Source organism: Pinus tabuliformis, chromosome 3_1, assembly GCF_031772625.1.
Source record: "Pinus tabuliformis cultivar Carrire ecotype Pingquan chromosome 3_1, CPIR1, whole genome shotgun sequence".
In the NCBI taxonomy this organism is placed as follows: domain Eukaryota; kingdom Viridiplantae; phylum Streptophyta; class Pinopsida; order Pinales; family Pinaceae; genus Pinus; species Pinus tabuliformis.
Genome location: NC_142301.1, coordinates 80,265,958 through 80,273,803, shown reverse-complemented (window position 1 = coordinate 80,273,803; position 7,846 = coordinate 80,265,958).

The window sequence follows — 7,846 nt, the reverse complement described above, 5'->3', positions numbered from 1 at the left end:
ACTCAAGAGATAAATATCAAATGATTTAAATTTTGGCTCAATTATCCTTCTCAGAGACAGATTCAATATACACAAACAATATGTATCATTCCCAAGAGTAAATATTCAGGTCTATTGACCTACACACAGAAAATGCAACTTGATTGGTCGTTGCAGTAAAGATGGAAAGGAAAAATATAAGGAAGGAACCTAGTGCGGAGGGCTAGACAAACACATGTTCCTATGCAATAAATCCCAGTGGAATCATGAAAAGATACAGGAAATTAAGTGCAAAAATTATGGAGCGTATTTTAAGGATTTCAACTCAATATCTCACACGTACTTTCTACTACAATATATCATAAGTAAATCTATGATTTAAGAGTGAATCCATCAGCGAAAAATTACACAATTTCTGAGGAAGAAAAACACACATGAAGTGACACACAAAGGGAGAACACATACTACATATTCCAATGCTTGGAATCACCAGAAACTTCTTCATTAATCTTCAAGAATGAAATACATGTCATAGGTCCAAACTTGTGAAATTTACAAAATAATTACAGCCTATGGAACCGAAAAATCGAACCAAATTTGGAACCTCCATCTAAAAACAGAATTTGGAACCTTTCTTAATAAGTTTTTCCTCCCTTTTTATAAGGATAACCAAAATAAGAACAACTTGCAAAAATATCTTAGAATTCTACAGTTGTCTGAACTACACAGTTGTCTAAGCGTGTGATTAGCCTAACTATCCTAATGATTACATAATAGACTTGATTCTTTTCTTGAAAATGCAATATTAACAAAACATGAAAAACATGAGGTGTCATAATTGACACAGAAAAATATCTCCATTGTTGATTCCTCTGATTTCCTAAGGTGGACTCAGGCTACATCATCTAGATTCATGGTGGATTGATGATCTGGCCACGCCTATGCTATTGTATTCCTCCCATAGTTACATGCCAATTCACCTGTCGTTTTCTCCCTCTAACCACTTGGATTATCCCTTTTTGGAGCTGGTTGTGATTTGGTGTGGTGGCGTTGGAGGTGTTCTGCAACTTAGTTGTCGACCCATTCATCCTCCATACTCTCTGCATTGTAGTATTGGAGCCTTAACATCTCATAACTCTATTAAAAAAAACATTACGAACTCACAAAATTTCGATGCCTTTAGCCACTTTATGCTTAGCCCCCTATCGCATTTATGCCATGGACTGGGTTTTGTGACCGATGGCTTAGTGCTTAGGTGTTAGGGCCTTTAGAAAACCTGTCGAGGGCCTATCTCTTAGTGCATTTTCTCTCTGCCTTTGGTTTTTATGAGCTCCACAACCAAACGTTATTCAACATCGGAAGCACCTTTCATCGTAACTTTCTCAAAATGCTTTTACACTAGAGTTTCGATATCTACATCCCCAATATGCTCCATAGCACTTGGGTGCTCGGCCCTACTCTGCGCCCTTGGTTCTTTCAATCCTCATGACCAAACGTCATTCAACATTGGAGCCCATTTCATCAGAACCTTTTCAAAAATAAATTGCACAAGAGTTACGAAATCTTTGACTTCTGATATATCGACCTTCATGATGACATCATGTTGATGTCATCATCTCCACATGGCGCCTCCTTAGTGGTGACACATTTCACATGGATTTGCCCCATTAGGCCACCCAAAAAGGTTGAAACTGACTACCACGTGGCTTCTGTAGTACCATGTCATGTTGACATCCCCTGCCTCGTCAACTTCTCAGACTCAATCACCTGCTGCCATGTGTCCTATCAGAGGAGAGAGAAAGGGTCCTTGGTGTCCTTAGTTTTGCAAAAGATTTCCTTTATAAATCTTATTCTCCGCAACCCTCGGCGCTTTCAAAGGAATTCAATTATTAAGGAGTTACGACGTTCCAATCTGCGAAGTTTCGAACCTCCAAGGTTCTCGCCTGCTCTGGTTTTCAACCCTTCAATATCGAGTTCCGATATGACCACCCTTTTTATATCGGGTTCTAACATGCCACCTTCTCCTATCCTTGTCGATATCTAATGTTTCGATGATCAACTCCCAAGATTTCAGTTTTCCCTTTTCATTTCGGCTTCCGACTTCCAAATTTTGCTCTCCCTTTTCATTTCCCTTTAATATACCTAAATTGCACATGTCCTTTTCTATACCAGGGATGAAAAATAGAACCATTTGACACAAATACAAAATGGTATGATAGATAACAACATCGACTCCAATTGAAGACAATGTATTGCAAGCAATGTATTGAGAATTTGCAAATTAGTGCCTCTATCTATTGGGCATGGAGTCAATTTATTCATGTACATAACAAAACAAAAACAAAAAACAGAAGCAGTGAGAACTTAAAACATCACTGGTATGTACAATGGCTCACCAGTATATAGAGTGGGTGAAAATGGACCTCTTTATTGTTGAAAATAGAGCTTGAGAAATTGTCCATTCATATGCAGTTCAAGCACCTCACCATCCAAGTTTTTCTGTTAGGTGTTGTTTCCTTTTGCTTCAGATATCTTGAAAGATCCAAACCACAAGGGATCAAACTTCCCATGCTTTCCTTTTTCCTCTCTCCTAACATCCCATCTGAGCACCAAATCTCTTGGCTATAAGGATTTGTCCCTTGCCTTTTTGTCAAAAAGAGCCTTCATCTTTTCCTGATATTTAATCAGATTCTAAGTTACATGTCCTCTATTTTCTTGCAGTTCTACCAACTGATTTATTCTCCTAGTCAGAGAATTGGGCTCCTCCTCAACATCCTATAGAATTTTAGCCACTGGCATGGCTAGTTGGACAGGGAAAATTGCAGCCTTTCCATATACCAATTCAAAGGGTGACTTCCCGGTTGACCTCTTGGTAGTAACTCTGTTGGCCCATAGAGCAAATTTCAGTTGTGAGTCTCAGTTTTTCTGATTTTCTGATATGGTCTTTTTCAAAATCCTCACTAGAGTTTTATTTGAAGATTCAACCAGTGGATTTCCCTATGGATAGTAGGTGGTGAAGTGTCCCACGATGATGTTGTATTTTTGGTAGAAACTAAGGAACTTCGTTGACTTAAATACATGAGCATTTTCAGTGATAATATTCCTTTGACAACCAAATCTAGCAAGGATATTCTCCTCCATAAACTTAATGACCACTGCATTAGTTGCATTTCTGGTTAGGATGGCCTCCACCCATTTCGTGAAGAGCTCTTCCACAAAAACAGGGATCAATGGGAGGGGTGCTAATTTTTGTTTCTCAATAAAAATCTAACATTTTTCAGAGGACCTAACATAAGCATGAACCTCACCAAACAACTTGGGCCAGTAGAAACCTGCTTTGAGGATTTTATGGGTTGTGGCTCTCCAACTATAATGTCCCCCATAGATACAATTATGGAATTCATCAATCACCTTAGGGATCTCTTCTTCTATCAGACAAAAGTGAAATTCCCACCAAGTCCTTCCAATACAACTAGCCATTTGAGATAACAAACTTCTGAGCTTGTAGCCTCAAGGCCCTGTATTTAACTTTTTCAAAATTCAATGGGCATTTCAAGAAAAGTAAATAATGGACAAGATACTTATACCACTGTGAGGCAAGGTACTTCATCTGAATTTTCCATGTTGAGGTCTCAATATTGTTATGTTCCTCTTCTCCTCCACTTTCTCCTTCCTTATCTGCTAGCAAGTTTATACCCAAGGCCTAGAAGTATGCCTCCGACAATATTTTAGCTAATCCTTGCCCCTTGATCAACTTTGTGGATTTGATATCCATATCATATTCTTGAATCTTGGCAATCCACTTGCCTCTCTTACATTCACTATCACCTTGCACAAGAATGTCTTTCACAACAGTTGTAGGAATATGAGCTATTATATCTGACCGTGGGATGTAAATTCGAAAAGTCTTCAAAGCATTAACCAAGGAATAGGCTTGTTTCTCCTAGATATCATACTTCGGCTCTGGCTCTCACAACACTTGGCTGAAAAATGCAAATGGTTGTTCCTGTCCTTCACTATTTTTCTGTAATAAAACAATTGCCACCGTGTTAGGAGAGACAAAAGAGAAAATGAGGAATGACCTCTGATAATCTAGGCTAGCTAAGACTGGGGCTTCTGCAAAATATTTTTTAATTCTAGAGAATGACTCTCGGGCTTCTATAGTCCACTTGACTTCCCTATCCTTCTTCAACATTTCTATGATTTCTTTGACAATTTCAGCATAGTTTGGTATAAATCTTCTTAAAAAAATTATTTTGCCCAAGAAAACCTAAATTTCTTTTCTATTCCTTGGTAATGGAATATTATTAATAGCCTCCACCCTTTTGGGATCAATCTTTACTCCTTCCTTTGCCACAATGTGGCCCAATAGTTTCCCTTCACTTAAAGAAAACTGTGATTTCTTGGGGTTTAAGGACAAACCATACCTTCTACATTTTGCAAAAGTGAGTTGCAAGTGCTTGAGGTACTCTTCATCTGATTTAGAGAAAACAGTTATGTCATCCAAATAGATTACTACGAATTTATCTCGTTGTCCAACAAATGTTATATCCATCGCTCTTTGGAAAGTAGCTCTAGCATTTATGATCCCAAAAGGCATTTTGGCATACATAAACGTTCCCCACGGTGTAGTAAAAGTTGTTTTCTTCTTATCCTCAGGTTGTACAACGACTTGGTTGTATCCCGAGAAACCATCCATCATGGACATTCAGGCAGACCCTGCCACTTTTTGCATAATATAATCCATTTTAGGTAGAGGATAGTTATCTTTCAACGGGGCCTTGTTCAAAATTATGAAATCTACACATATCCTTATTTCCATGTTCTTCTTCTTGACATGAACTAACTTTGCTACCCAATTTGAGTACTTCAAAGGCACAATAATCTTAGTCTGTATCAGTTTCTTCGCCTCATTTTCAATTGATGGGAGTAACAGAGGATTAATCTCCCTGAGCTTCTGCTTATATGGCTTCACTCCAGTTTTTAAAGGAATTTTGTGTTTTATGACACTAGGGTCAAAAGTCTTCAAATCATCATATGACCAAGCAAACACATCCATGTACTCCTTGAAAAGGTCAAGATATCTTTGTTTGTATTCTTTAGGAACTCCTTTAGCTAATTTGATGATTCTGGGATCTTCTGTGCCAATATTACAATCCTCCACCTCCTCCTCAAACTCTTGTTCGGTTGGTTTAGCAGCGACATCATTTGGGTTAAAAAGCCTTTCCAATGGGACCAACCCTTTGGGGATGGTGTTTCCCTTTAGTTGCAAGATTTTGTGACTAGCAATAGATTCCTCCCAATCGGCTTGTTGTTCATTTGTCGGCTTCTCGTCCTCCTGGTCAATCACTGATTTTGAGAATTCTGCAACAAGCTCCATAAAGTGTTTGATATGTTCCTCATCTTCAAACACCTGACAGTGCTTCACATTGTCTGGTACTGAAGGTTAGTACCTGACCTCAACTTCATATCTGAGCAAGGGATTTTGAGGGGCTTGAAATTACTAGCAGCAATTGCCAAATAGTCAGCCACCCTATTTCGCTCTTTGGGAAAGAACTAACTATTGAAGGCTAGGAAAAGTTTTCAATCAAATCCCATACTTCGTTCTTGTAGGACTTCAATCTTGGATGTTTGGTTTGACATTGATTTTTTATTTGCTTCACCACCAACTCTAAATCCCCAAACACAATCAAGCACCCAATGTTAAGGTTTTTAGCAGCTTGTAGCCCCAACAATAAAGCTTCATATTCAGCAACATTGTTTGTGGCCTCAAACTCCAGCTTGAAAGAGAGAGGGATCAAGCTATCTTCTGGAGACCAATAACACATCTGCCCCATTTCCTTCCCTAGAATAAGCACCATCAAAATACAATTTCCATACCTTTACATGTTCCAATGAATGTTTACTCAACTAAGCAAAACATTCCACCTGGGTGTCTCTTATCATTTGATCATCTTCTTCTAGTAACAGACAAGAGAAGTCTTTCTCTTTACTGCACATAGGAGCATTGTTTGAACAATCTTCCTTTGTAATTGTCTTTACAAATCTAGATTCCTTGTATGATTGACGCTCCTCTCCACCAAACACATGAATGGTAGGATAGGTTAGATTCAGTTTAATGGTCCCCCCAATTTTCATTCCTCGTGACTTGGACAAAAGCATGCCAAATCTTGCAGGGATGTGAGCAACTACAATATCCATTACTACACTTTTTACTGGGATTTGAGCCAAATTGACCACTAGATCTTTAATCATACCAAGGCACTTCACTCTTTTGGAATCAAAGGAGTATAAATCTTTGTATGGTTTCGCTATCTATAGTCCCAATTGCTCCATCACAAATAATGGCATTAAGTTATGAGATGTTGTCGAGTCAAGCACACAATTATGTAGTAGCATGTCATCAATCACCAAGGTGACAGAGAATGGGACAATGGTAGAGTCTTGCTCCTCCACATGGCATCCAAACACAACCATGGGCCTCTCTTCCTGCATATTAAGAATGTTTTGCAGGGGGGTAGTGGTGGGTGAACTCATAAACTGAGACACTTGAGCTTTATAACTTGATCGTTTCAATAATTCAGTAAAAGCAACAGATATCTTAACATCTCCAACTCTTTTTGAACACTAAAGGCAGAGGGATGCTTATCGATTTTAGTAGATTCGACAAGTTCTTTGTTCACATTGCAAACTAGCTTTATCTGTGGGGGAAATTACTCTATTTTGGAGGCCTCATACTTATTTGGAATAGGATTGGAGGATTCTTTTTTCGCTGGTGTGATAGGGTTGAGTGGTTTCTTCGCTTTATTCGTTGGCTTAGGGGAACTCAGATGAAGAGTTTCTTCATTCTGATCTTGCCCCCCTGGACCTTTTCCTATATGACATGAGATCATATTTCATGTGCAACTAGGCTTGCATGAAGTCAACAAACTGTTTGCAATAACTATGTATCTCATCATCATCCAGTGGGGCAGTTAGATCATACCCTTCTCCTTCATGTGCTTCTATTTCATTTTCTCCCTCTGAAAGAGAAGAGAACTGACTTTTTTGAAGTTCTATAGTTTCTTCAACCATCTCCTCAGGATCATCTTCTAAATACAAAGGAGGCTTAATATGATCATGTTGATCATTTCTCTCTCTTTGCAAGAGTTGCAAGAGTGACCTCTTATATTGGGGGCTAAAATTTCTATTAGGAGTCGGTTGAATTTGTCGATGAGGGTTTTTGTTCTCTAGCTTTGGTTTTACCAGTTTGTTAAACAAATTCCTTATCAACTTAGCTTATGTTCTTGAGTTTCCTTTACATGGCCTAAAGAACTAGCTTCTTCCTTTCCTCTCCTCCTGTCACCATATTCAACTTTCTCTTTCTCCCTCTGAGAGAGAAGAGAACTGAATTTTTTGAAGTTCTATAGTTTCTTCAACCATCTCCTCAGGATCATCTTCTAAATACAAAGGAGGCTTAATATGATCATGTTGATCATTTCTCTCTCTTTGCAAGAGTTGCAAGAGTGACCTCTTATATTGGGGGCTAAAATTTCTATTAGGAGTTGGTTGAATTTGTCGATGAGGGTTTTTGTTCTCTAGCTTTGGTTTTACCAGTTTGTTAAACAAATTCCTTATCAACTTAGCTTATGTTCTTGAGTTTCCTTTACATGGCCTAAAGAAATAGCTTCTTCCTTTCCTCTCCTCCTGTCACCATATTCAACTTTCTATTTCCACTTTCCAGTGGAGGTGAAATTTGGTTCAACTTCCAGGGCATCTGTTTGGATTTGGTCCACAATACAATATTTTCTTTCTCAAAGGGTAAACCCAAACTCTGGTTCAAAGGCTCCAGCGAAAACCACTTTTGCAGCAACCCGTGGAGGTTTAA